This window comes from Oncorhynchus keta, unplaced genomic scaffold (assembly GCF_023373465.1).
Source record: "Oncorhynchus keta strain PuntledgeMale-10-30-2019 unplaced genomic scaffold, Oket_V2 Un_contig_12367_pilon_pilon, whole genome shotgun sequence".
Classification (NCBI taxonomy): Eukaryota; Metazoa; Chordata; class Actinopteri; order Salmoniformes; family Salmonidae; genus Oncorhynchus; species Oncorhynchus keta.
In genome coordinates, this window is record NW_026277847.1 from 65,395 (window position 1) to 78,697 (window position 13,303).

The 13,303-nt window shown below is 42.8% G+C and overlaps 1 long non-coding RNA gene across 2 annotated transcripts; it reads left to right on the plus strand.

Annotated features, from left to right (window-relative positions):
• Positions 1 to 6,101: 6,101 nt before the first annotated feature.
• LOC127917893 (uncharacterized) lies at positions 6,102 to 7,637 on the plus strand. Of its 2 annotated transcripts, XR_008097915.1 has the most exons (5): positions 6,102 to 6,188; positions 6,509 to 6,548; positions 6,589 to 6,708; positions 7,145 to 7,304; positions 7,539 to 7,637. It is a non-coding gene; the product is annotated as an uncharacterized LOC127917893 (long non-coding RNA). The 2 variants fall into 2 exon arrangements; XR_008097916.1 differs by lacking the exon at positions 7,145 to 7,304 and having other exon boundaries at positions 6,589 to 6,748; positions 7,459 to 7,632.
• Positions 7,638 to 13,303: the final 5,666 nt, after the last annotated feature.

Sequence of the window (13,303 nt, forward strand, 5' to 3'; positions counted from 1 at the left end):
GAGTTCTAAAACAAATAAGTTGTGACAGAATTTTAGGAAAGGAGCATCAACAGACTTTTAGTATGATCAGGCCTTGGTGAGTCTGTTTTCATACTCGGTATATTTCAATATTCTGTCTGACAGCCGTACATATCTACTGCTCACTTCATGTATAGCACTAAATGAGAATGTCGGTTCTACTCATTCTAACTGTATACTATGGCCATCTGGCTTGCTCTCATTAACGGCTTTGAGGTGAGGTGGCGGGAGAGGATAAAGGGAAAGGTTGCGTTTTCTCTCCCTCTCTCTGTGATGAGTGGAGATGTGAAATGTGATAAATCTCAGGGCACAGTAAAGGTTGGAGTGCATTTTAGCCGCTTCCTGTGCACTTTGACCTCTCCCTCCATTAGGACCTGCTCCACGGTTTTCATATATTTTATCATCCACTTGCTCATTCCACAGCCTCTTCCTTCTCTCTCTGTCTCTCTGTCTATGTCTCTCTGTCTCTCTCTCTCTGTCTCTCTCTCTGTCTCTCTCTCTCTCTGTGTCTCTCTCTCTCTCTCTCTCTTTCTCTGTCTCTGTCTCTGTCTCTGTCTCTGTCTCTCTCTCTCTGTCTCTCTCTCTCTCTGTCTCTCTCTCTCTTTCTCTGTCTCTGTCTCTGTCTCTCTCTCTCTCTGTCTCGCTCTCACTCTGTCTCTCTCTCTCTGTCTCTCTCTCTCTCTCTCTTTCTCTGTCTCTGTCTCTGTCTCTCTCTCTCTCTGTCTCGCTCTCTCTCTGTCTCTCTCTCTGTCTCTCTCTCTCTCTCTCTCTCTCTCTCTCTCTCTCTCTCTCTCTCTGTCTCTGTCTCTGTCTCTGTCTCTGTCTCTGTCTCTCTGTCTCTCTCTCTCTCTGTCTCTGTATCTCTCTCTCTCTCTCTGTCTCTCTCTCTCTCTGTCTCTCTGTCTCTCTCTCTCTGTCTCTCTCTCTGTCTCTCTCTCTGTCTCTCTGTCTCTCTCTCTCTGTCTCTCTCTGTCAAGCAGGTTGAAAAGTGGTGATAAATGTTGAATGTCAGACTTGGTCTCTCTCAGGAGTGGATTGGGAGGTTTTCTTTTCCAGAGACTCAAGGATATGTTGTTTTAACCCTCACAAGGCTGCTGGCCCAGACGTCATCCCCAGCCGCGTCCTCAGAGCATACGCAGACCAACTAGCTGGTGTGTTTATGGACATATTCAATCGCTCCCTATCCCAGTCTGTTGTCCCCACATGCTTCAAGATGGCTACCATTGTTCCTGTACCCAATAAGGCAAAGATAACTGAACTAAATGACTACCGCCCGTAGCACTCACTTCTGTCATCATGAAGTGCTTTAACAGACTAGTTTAACAGACTAGGATCATATCACCTCCACCTTACCGGCCACCCTAGACCCACTTCAGTTTGCTTACCGCCCCAATAGGTCCACAGACGATGCAATCGCCATCACCTTGCACACTGCCCTATCACATCTGGACAAGAGGAATACCTATGTAAGAATGCTGTTCATTAACTACAGCTCAACGTTCAACACCATAGTACCCTCAAGCTCATCATCAAGCTTGAGGCCCTGGGTCTCAACCCCGCCCTGTGCAATTGGGTCCTGGACTTTCTGATGGGCCGCACCCAGGTGGTGAAGGTAGGAAACAGCATCTCCACTTTGCTGACCCTCAACAATGGGGCCTCACAAGGGTGCGTGCTCAGCCCCTCCTGTACTCCTGTTCACCCACGACTACGTGGCCATGCACGCCTCCAATTCAATCATCAAGTTTGCAGACGACACAAGAGTAGTGGGCTTGATTACCAACAACGACGAGACGGCCTACAGGGAGGAGGTGAGGGCCCTCAGAGTGTGGTGCAAGGAAAACAACCTCTCACTCAACATCAACGAAACAAAGGAGATGATCGTGGACTTCGGGGAAACTGCAGAAAGAGCACCCCCTATCCACATCGAAGGGACAAATCAAATGTTATTTGTCACGTGCGCCGAATACAACAGGTGTAGTCGACCTTACAGTGAAATGCTGAATACAACAGGTGTAGTCGACCTTAAAGTGAAATGCTGAATACAACAGGTGTAGTCGACTTTACAGTGAAATGCTGAATACAACAGGTGTAGTAGACCTCACAGTGAAATGCTGAATACAACAGGTGTAGTAGACCTCACAGTGAAATGCTGAATACAACAGGTGTAGTAGACCTCACAGTGAAATGCTGAATACAACAGGTGTGGACCTCACAGTGAAATGCTTACTTACAGGCTCTAACCAACAGTGCAAAAAAGGTATTAGGTGAACAATAGGTAGGTAAAGAAATAAAAACAACAGTAAAAAGACAGTGAATAATAACAGTAGAGGCTATATACAGTAGAGAGGCTATATACAGTAGTGAGGCTGTATACAGTAGAGAGACTATATACAGTAGAGAGGATGTATACAGTAGAGAGGCTATATACAGTAGAGAGGATGTATACAGTAGAGAGACTATATACAGTAGAGAGGATGTATACAGTAGAGAGGCTATATGCAGTAGAGAGGCTGTATACAGTAGAGGCTATATACAGTAGAGAGACTATATACAGTAGAGAGGCTGTATACAGTAGAGAGACTATATACAGTAGAGAGGCTGTATACAGTAGAGGCTATATACAGTAGAGAGGCTATATACAGTAGAGAGGCTATATACAGTAGAGAGACTATATACAGTAGAGAGGCTATATACAGTAGAGACTATATACAGTAGAGAGGCTATATACAGTAGAGAGGCTGTATACAGTAGAGAGGCTATATACAGTAGAGGCTATATACAGTAGAGGCTATATACAGTAGAGAGGCTGTATACAGTAGAGAGGCTATATACAGTAGAGAGGCTATATACAGTAGAGAGGCTATATACAGTAGAGAGGCTATATACAGTAGAGAGGCTGTATACAGTAGAGAGGCTATATACAGTAGAGGCTATATACAGTAGAGATGCTATATACAGTAGAGAGGCTATATACAGTAGAGGCTGTATACAGTAGAGGCTGTATACAGTAGAGGCTATATACAGTAGAGGCTGTATACAGTAGAGGCTGTATACAGTAGAGGCTGTATACAGTAGAGAGGCTGTATACAGTAGAGAGACTATATACAGTAGAGGCCATATACAGTAGAGGCTGTATACCGTAGATAAGCTATATACAGTAGAGGCTGTATACAGAAGAGAGGCTGTATACAGTAGAGAGGTTATATACAGTAGAGGCTGTATACAGTAGAGAGGCTATATACAGTAGAGGCTATATACAGTAGAGGCTATATACAGTAGAGGCTGTATACAGTAGAGAGGTTATATACAGTAGAGAGGCTGTATACAGTAGATAAGCTATATACAGTAGAGAGGCTATATACAGTAGAGAGGCTATATACAGTAGAGAGGCTGTATACAGTAGAGAGGCTATATACAGTAGAGAGGCTATATACAGTAGAGAGGCTATATACAGTAGAGGCTGTATACAGTAGAGAGGCTATATACAGTAGAGAGACTGTATACAGTAGAGGTTGGATACAGTAGAGAGGCCATATACAGTAGAGAGGCTGTATACAGTAGATAAGCTATATACAGTAGAGAGGCTGTATACAGTAGATAGGCTGTATACAGAAGAGAGGCTGTATACAGTAGAGAGGTTATATACAGTAGAGAGGCTGTATACAGTAGAGAGGCTATATACAGTAGAGAGGCTATATACAGGCACCGGTTAGTCGGGCTGATTGAGGTAGTATGTACATGTAGATATGGTTAATGTGACTATGCGGGTGGTGGTTGGCGGGACACAATGAGGATAGCCGGTTAGCCAATGTGCCGGGGCACTGGTTGGTCGGGCCAATTGAGGTAGTATGTACATGAATGTATAGTTAAAGTGACTATGCATATATGATAAACCGAGTAGCAGCAGCGTTAAAGAGGGGGGCGTAGCCTGTAGCCCGGGTAGCCTGTTCAGAAGTCTTATGGCTTATGGCTTATGGCTTGGGGGTAAAAACTGTTGAGAGGCCATTTTGTCCTAGACTTGGCACTCGGTACCGCTTGCCATGCGGTAGTAGAGAGAACAGTCTATGACTGCGGTGGCTTGGGTCTTTGACCATTTTTAGGTCCTTCCTCTGACACCGCCTGGTGTAGAGATCCTGGATGGCAGGCAGCTTAGCCCCAGTGATGTGCTGGGCCATACACACTACCCTCTGTAGTGCCTTGCGGTCAGAGGCCGAGCAATTGCCGTACCAGGCAGTGATACAACCCAGTCAGGATGCTCTCAATGTTGCAGCTGTAGAACCTTTTGAGGGTCTGAGGACCCATGCCAAATCTTTTTAGTTTCCCGAGGGGGAATAGGCTTTGTCGTGCCCTCTTCACAACTTTCTTGGTGTGTTTGGACCGTTCTAGTTTGTTGGTGATGTGGACACCAAGGAACTTGAAGCTCGCAACCTGCTCCACTACAGCCCCATCGATGAGAATAGGGGCGTGCTTCCTTTTCCTGTAGTCCACAATCATCTCCTTAGTCTTGGTTAGGTTGAGGGATAGGTTGTTATTCTGGCACCACCCGGCCAGGTCTCTGACCTCCTCCTTATAGACTGTCTCGTCGTTGTCGTTGATCAGGCCTACCACTGTTGTGTCGTCTGCAAACTTAATGATGGTGTTAGAGTCATGCCTGGCCATGCAGTCGTGGGTGAACAGGGAGTACAGGGGGGGACTGAGCACGCACTCCTGCGGGGCTCCAGTGTTGAGGATCAGTGTGGCAGATGTGTTTCTACCTATCCTCACCACCTGGGGGCAGCAGAGAAGGTGTAAAGTTTTAAGTTCCTCAGCGTACACATCACAGGCAAACTGAAATGGTCCACCCACACAGACAGTGTGGTGAGGAAGGCGCAACATTGTCTCTTCAACCTCACGAGGCTGAAGAAATGTGGCTTGTCACCCAAAACCCTGACAAACTTTTACAGATGCACAATCGAGAGCATCCTGTCGGGCTGTATCACAGTCTGGTACGGCAACTGCACCACCCTCAACTGCAATGCTCTCCAGAGGGTGGTGTGGTCTGCACAACGCATCACTGGGGCAAACTACCTGCCCTCCATGACACCTACCGCATCCGATGTCACAGGAAGGCCAAAAATATCATCAAGGTCATCAACCACCCAAGCCACTGCCTGTTCACACCGCTGCTATCCAGAAGGTGAGGTCAGTACAGGTTCATCAAAGCTGGGACTGAGAGACTGAAAAACAGCTTCTATCTCAAGGTCATCAGACTGCTAAACAGCAATCACTAACTCAGAGAGGCTGCTGCCTACATTGAGACCCAATCACTGGCCACGTTAATAAATGTACAATGCACTCTAAATAAAGCCACTTTAATTATGTTTACATATCTTACATTACTCATATCACATGTATATGCTGTATTTTATACCATCTATTGCACCTTCGCCATCACTTACATGTACATATTCTCATTCAGCCCTTTAGATTTGTGTGTATTAAGTAGTTGTTGGGAATTGATATATTATAGATGATGTGTTAGATATTACTGTTAGATATTATTGTTAGATATTATGGCACTGTCGGAACTAGAAGCACAAGCATTTCGCTACACTCACATTAACATCTGCTAACCATGTGTATGTGACAAATACAATTTGATTTGATTTGCTCTGATCAAAAGTCCTGCAGGCTCTAGTTTTGTCTTATCTTCATTATTGTCCAGTCATATGGTCGAGTGCTGAAGGAAAGACCTTGTTAAGCTGCATCTGGCAGAACAGAGCGGCACGTCTTGCTCTTCATTGTAATCAGAGGGCTGATATAAATACTATGCTGCCAGTCTCTCTTGGCTAAGAGTTGAGAGACTGACTGCATCACTTCTTCTGTTTATAAGAAACGTGTTGAAAATCCCATTGTTTGCATAGTCAACTTACACACAGCTATGACACACAGGTGATGAGGAACTGACAAATATAGGGGAGGAAATAAACAGGTGATGAGGAACTGACAAATATAGGGGAGGAAATAAACAGGTGATGAGGAACTGACAAATATAGAGGAGAAATAAACAGGTGATGAGGAACTGACAAATATAGGGGCGGAAATAAACAGGTGATGAGGAACTGACAAATATAGAGGAGGAAATAAACAGGTGATGAGGAACTGACAAATATAGAGGAGGAAATAAACAGGTGATGAGGAACTGACAAATATAGGGGCGGAAATAAACAGGTGATGAGGAACTGACAAATATAGGGGAGGAAATAAACAGGTGATGAGGAACTGACAAATATAGTGGAGGTAATAAACAGGTTATGAGGAACTGACAAATATAGTGGAGGTAATAAACAGGTGATGAGGAACTGACAAATATAGGGGAGGAAATAAACAGGTGATGAGGAACTGACAAATATAGGGGAGGAAATAAACAGGTGATGAGGAACTGACAAATATAGTGGAGGTAATAAACAGGTGATGAGGAACTGACAAATATAGGGGAGGAAATAAACAGGTGATGAGGAACTGACAAATATAGAGGAGGAAATACACAGGTGATGAGGAATTGACAAATATAGGGGAGGAAATAAACAGGTGATGAGGAACTGACAAATATAGAGGAGGAAATAAACAGGTGATGAGGAACTGACAAATATAGGGGAGGAAATAAACAGGTGATGAGGAACTGACAAATATAGAGGAGGAAATAAACAGGTGATGAGGAACTGACAAATATAGGGGAGGAAATAAACAGGTGATGAGGAACTGACAAATATAGGGGAGGAAATAAAATATAGAGGAGGAAATAAACAGGTGATGAGGAACTGACAAATATAGGGAGGAAATAAACAGGTGATGAGGAACTGACAAATATAGGGGAGGAAATAAACAGGTGATGAGGAACTGACAAAAAGGGAGGAAATAAACAGGTGATGGGAACTGACAAAATAGGGGAGGAAATAAACAGGTGATGAGGAACTGACAAATATAGTGGAGGAAATAAACAGGTGATGAGGAACTGACAAATATAGAGGAGAAATAAACAGGTGATGAGGAACTGACAAATATAGGGGAGGAAATAAACAGGTGATGAGGAACTGACAAATATAGTGGAGGAAATAAACAGGTAGGAACTGGAGGAAATAAACAGGTGATGAGGAACTGACAAATATAGTGGAGGAAATAAACAGGTGATGAGGAACTGACAAATATAGGGGAGGAAATAAACAGGTGATGAGGAACTGACAAATATAGTGGAGGAAATAAACAGGTGATGAGGAACTGACAAATATAGGGGAGGAAATAAACAGGTGATGAGGAACTGACAAATATAGTGGAGGTAATAAACAGGTGATGAGGAACTGACAAATATAGGGAGAAATAAACAGGTGATGAGGAACTGACAAATATAGTGGAGGAAATAAACAGGTGATGAGGAACAAATATAGAGGAGGAAATAAACAGGTGATGAGGAACTGACAAATATAGGGGAGGAAATAAACAGGTGATGAGGAACTGACAAATATAGTGGAGGAAATAAACAGGTGATGAGGAACTGACAAATATAGTGGAGGAAATAAACAGGTGATGAGGAACTGACAAATATAGTGGAGGAAATAAACAGGTGATGAGGAACTGACAAATATAGGAGGAAATAAACAGGTGATGAGGAACTGACAAATATAGGGGAGAAATAAACAGGTGATGAGGAACTGACAAATATATAGGTGATGGAGACAAATATAGGGGAGGAAATAAACAGGTGATGAGGAACTGACAAAATATAGGTGATGGAGGAAATAAACAGGTGATGAGGAACTGACAAATATAGTGGAGGAAATAAACAGGTGATGAGGAACTGACAAATATAGAGGAGGAAATAAACAGGTGATGAGGAACTGACAAATATAGGGGAGGAAATAAACAGGTGATGAGGAACTGACAAATATAGGGGAGGAAATAAACAGGTGATGAGGAACTGACAAATATAGGGAGGAAATAAACAGGTGATGAGGAACTGACAAATATAGGGGAGGAAATAAACAGGTGATGAGGAACTGACAAATATAGGGGAGGAAATAAACAGGTGATGAGGAACTGACAAATATAGTGGAGGAAATAAACAGGTGATGAGGAACTGACAAATGAGGAAATAAACAGGTGATGAAATGACAAATAGGGGAGGAAATAAACAGGTGATGAGGAACTGACAAATAAACAGGGAGGGAAATAAACAGGTGATGAGGAACTGACAAATATAGGTGGGAGGAAATAAACAGGTGATGAGGAACTGACAAATATAGGGAGGAAATAAACAGGTGATGAGGAACTGACAAATATAGGGGAGGAAATAAACAGGTGATGAGGAACTGACAAATATAGGGGAGGAAATAAAAGGTGATAGGAACTGGGAGGAAATAAACAGGTGATGAGGAACTGACAAATATAGAGGGAGGAAATAAACAGGTGATGAGGAACTGACAAATATAGGGGAGGAAATAAACAGGTGATGAGGAACTGACAAATATAGGGGAGGAAATAAACAGGTGATGAGGAACTGACAAATATAGGGAGAAATAAACAGGTGATGAGGAACTGACAAATATAGGGATATAGGGGAAATAAACAGGTGATGAGGAACTGACAAATATAGGGAGGAAATAAACAGGTGATGAGGAACTGACAAATATAGGGGAGGAAATAAACAGGTGATGAGGAACTGACAAATATAGGGAGGAAATAAACAGGTGATGAGGAAATAAACTGACAAATATAGGGGAGGAAATAAACAGGTGATGGAGGAACTGACAAATCAACGTTTCAGTAAATAGGGGAGGAAATAAACAGGTGATGAGGAACTGACAAATATAGGGGAGGAAATAAACAGGTGATGAGAACTGACAAATAATAGGGGAGGAAATAAACAGGTGATGAGGAACTGACAAATATAGGGGAGGAAATAAACAGGTGATGAGGAACTGACAAATATAGGGGAGGAAATAAACAGGTGATGAGGAACTGACAAATATAGGAGGAAATAAACAGGTGATGAGGAAGGAACTGACAAATATAGGGGAGGGAGAAATAAACAGGTGATGAGGAACTGACAAATATAGGGGAGGAAATAAACAGGTGATGAGGAACTGACAAATATAAGGGAGGAAATAAACAGGTGATGAGGAACTGACAAATATAGGGGAGGAAATAAACAGGTGATGAGGAACTGACAAATATAGGGAGGAAATAAACAGGTGATGAGGAACTGACAAATATACGGGAGGAAATAAACAGGTGATGAGGAACTGACAAATATAGGGGAGGAAATAAACAGGTGATGAGGAACTGACAAATATAGGGGAGGAAATAAACAGGTGATGAGGAACTGACAAATATAGGGGAGGAAATAAACAGGTGATGAGGAACTGACAAATATAGGGAGGAAATAAACAGGTGATGGGATGAGGAACTGACAAACATAGGGGAGGAAAAATAGGTACTGACAACAAATAGGGGAGGAAATAAACATGGGCAGGTGATGAAATAGGGGAGGAAATAAACAAATGGGGAACTGACAAAATAGGGGAAATTGGACAAATAGGGAACTGACAGGGAGGAAATAAACATGATGAGGAACTGACAAAATAGGGGAGAAATAAACAGGTGATGAGGAACTGACAAATATAGGGGAGGAAATAAACAGGTGATGGGGAACTGACAAATATAGGGGATGAAATAAACAGGTGATGAGGAACTGACAAATATAGGGGAGGAAATAAACAGGTGATGAGGAACTGACAAATATAGGGGAGGAAATAAACAGGTGATGAGGAACTGACAAATAATAGGGAGGAAATAAACAGGTGATGAGGAACTGACAAATATAGGGGAGGTGAAATAAACAGGTGATGATGAGGAACTGACAAATATAGGGAGGAAATAAACAGGTGATGAGGAACTGACAAATATAGGGGAGGAAATAAACAGGTGATGAGGAACTGACAAATATAGGGGAGGAAATAAACAGGTGATGAGGAACTGGTTATGGAGGAAATAAAACTGACAAATATAGTGGAGGAAATAAACAGGTGATGAGGAACTGACAAATATAGGGAGGAAATAAACAGGTGATGAGGAACTGACAAATATAGGGGATGAAATAAACAGGTGATGAGGAACTGACAAATATAGGGAGGAAATAAACAGGTGATGAGGAACTGACAAATATAGGGAGGAAATAAACAGGTGATGAGGAACTGACAAATATAGGAGGAAATAAACAGGTGATGAGGAACTGACAAATATAGGAGAAATAAACAGGTGATGAGGAACTGACAAAATAGGGGTGAAATAAACAGGTGATGAGGAACTGACAAATATAGGGGAGGAAATAAACAGGTGATGGGGAACTGACAAATAATAGGGGATGAAATAAACAGGTGATGGGGAACTGACAAATATAGGGGATGAAATAAACAGGTGATGAGGAACTGACAAATAATAGGGGATGAAATAAACAGGTGATGAGGAACTGACAAATAATAGGGAGGAAATAAACAGGTGATGGGGAAACTGACAAATATAGGGGATGAAATAAACAGGTGATGAGGAACTGACAAATAATAGGGGAGAAATAAACAGGTGATGGGGAACTGACAAATAATAGGGGAGGAAATAAACAGGTGATGGGAACTGACAAATAATAGGGAGAAATAAACAGGTGATGAGGAACTGAGCAAATAAGGGGAGAAATAAACAGGTGATGAGGAACTGACAAATAATAGGGGAGAAATAAACAGGTGATGAGGAACTGACAAATATAGGGGAGGAAATAAACAGGTGATGGGAACTGACAAATATAGGAGGAAATAAACAGGTGATGGAGAACTGACAAATAGGGGAGGAAATAAACAGGTGATGAGGAACTGACAAAATAGGGGAGGAAATAAACAGGTGATGGGAACTGCAAATATAGGGGAGGAAATAAAACAGGTGATGAGGAACTGACAAATATAGGGAGGAAATAAAACAGGTGATGGGGAAACTGACAAACAATAGGAGGAAATAAACAGGCAGAACTGACAATGGGAAACTGACAAACAGGAGATATAAACAGGAAGGAACGGCAAATGGGAGAAATAAACAGTGATGGAGAAAACTGAGGGAGAAATAAACAGGTGATGGGACTGGCAAATATAAGGAAAATAAACAGGTGATGAGGAACTGACAAATGAGGAGGGACAAATAGGGAATAGGGAGGAAATAAACAGAAATAAACAGGTGATGAGGAACTGACAAATATAGGGGAGGGAAATAAACAGGTGATGGGGAACTGACAAATAATAGGGAGGAAATAAACAGAGTGATGGGGAACTGACAAATATAGGGAGGAAATAAACAGGTGATGGGGAACTGACAAATAATAGGGGAGGAAATAAACAGGTGATGGGGAAACTGACAAATAATAGGGGAGAAATAAACAGGTGATGAGGAACTGACGTAATAGGGGAGGAAATAAACAGGTGATGGGGAAACGAAAACCAAATATAGGAGAGAAATAAACAGGTGATGGGAACTGACAAATATAGGGGAGAAATAAACAGTGATGGAGAGAACTGACAAATATAGGGAGGAAATAAACTGGTGTGATAGGGGGAACACTGGTGATGACAAATATAGGGGAGAAATAAATCGCTCGTGATGGGAACTGACAAATAATAGGGGAGAAATAAACAGGTGATGGGGAACTGACAAATATAGGGAGGAAATAAGCAGGTGTGGGGAACAATGGCAAATATAGGGGAGGAAATAAACAGGTGATGAGGAACTGACAAACAATCAGGTGATGGGAGGAGAAATAAACAGGTGATGGGGAACTGACAAATAATAGGGAGGAAATAAACAGGTGATGGGGAACTGACAAATATAGGGGAGGAAATAAACAGGTGATGGGGAAGCGCTCTGTAGGGCGACAACATAGCAAATAATAGGGAGAAATAAACAGGTGTAGAGACTGACAAAATAAAGGAGAAATAAACAGGTGATGAGGAACTGACAAATAAACAGGTGGAGGAAATAAACAGGTGATGGAGAACTGCAAATATAGGGATGAAATAAACAGGTGATGAGGAATGACAAATAATAGGAGAAATAAACAGGTGATGGGAACTGACAAACATAGGGAGGAAATAAACAGGTGATGGGGAAACTGACAAATATAGGGGAGGAAATAAACAGGTGATGGGGAAACAAATGGGGACAAATAAACAGGTGAGGGAGGAAATAAACAGGTGATGGGAACTGAACAAATAGGGGATGAAATAAACAGGTGATGAATGAGTCCAGGTGAGTCCACTAACGCTGATGCGCGTGATGAGGGAAGGCAGGTGTGCGTGATGGATGGCAGGAGTGCGTGATGCAGGGCAACCTGGCGCCCTCAAGCGCCAGGGGAGGGGAAGAGCGGGAGCAGACATGACAATGTGCTCCTGTGTCCTAGTGTTTTCTTGATAGTTTAGTAATAAAATAACCAAAACTGGAAACTTTGTCTTCAACCATCATTCCTGCATTCTTACAGATGCACAATAGTGGCAACATCAGTCGTCAACCTCGCCTAAGATACAGTTCACCCTCGTCTTTTTCTTTATGGTCCTTCCAGCCGGATCTGATTGCTGTCTTCTTCCGGACACAAAACAATCTGGTCTATGGCGCACACAAGGAACAAAGAGTATGAGGAAAGCTCCCACACCTCATAGAACTGCATGTGTAACCCATCAGACTTCACAATCCTGACGCACCTGGTTCAGCCGAAACCCCCTTCCAGAACCAGCAGTCCCTCCGAACCTTCTTACCGGCATCCCCCCTCAACCTCCTCCTGCCCAAGCAATGGCACCAGCTATCCATGCTATCCATGCCTCCACAGCAAAAAGACCTGAACAATTCCCAGGAGCCACCCTGGCTCCGCGTCCAGGGGCCACCCTGGCTCTGCAAACAGGAGCTGAGCCGGCTCCGATCCCTTCAACCCACCTTCCTGTTGCTAACGTACCAGCCACTCCTTAACCCAGCCTAAGATAGTCTACCCTAGTCCTTTAACAGCATGATGCTTCACACACACAGGGAGGATGGTAGCTATGTCTTTCTACAGTGTATATCTCCCCAGTGGAGTAGATCTGGTGATGGACTGTATCTGTAATCCCAAAGGGCCCGTCTGTAGAATGGAGATATCTGAGGACGTGTTCTTTGTTCTTTGTCTGGTATGGAATAAATGGTGCAGTATCATAAGCATTGGAAGCGTGTTTCATACCTTTCCATCCAT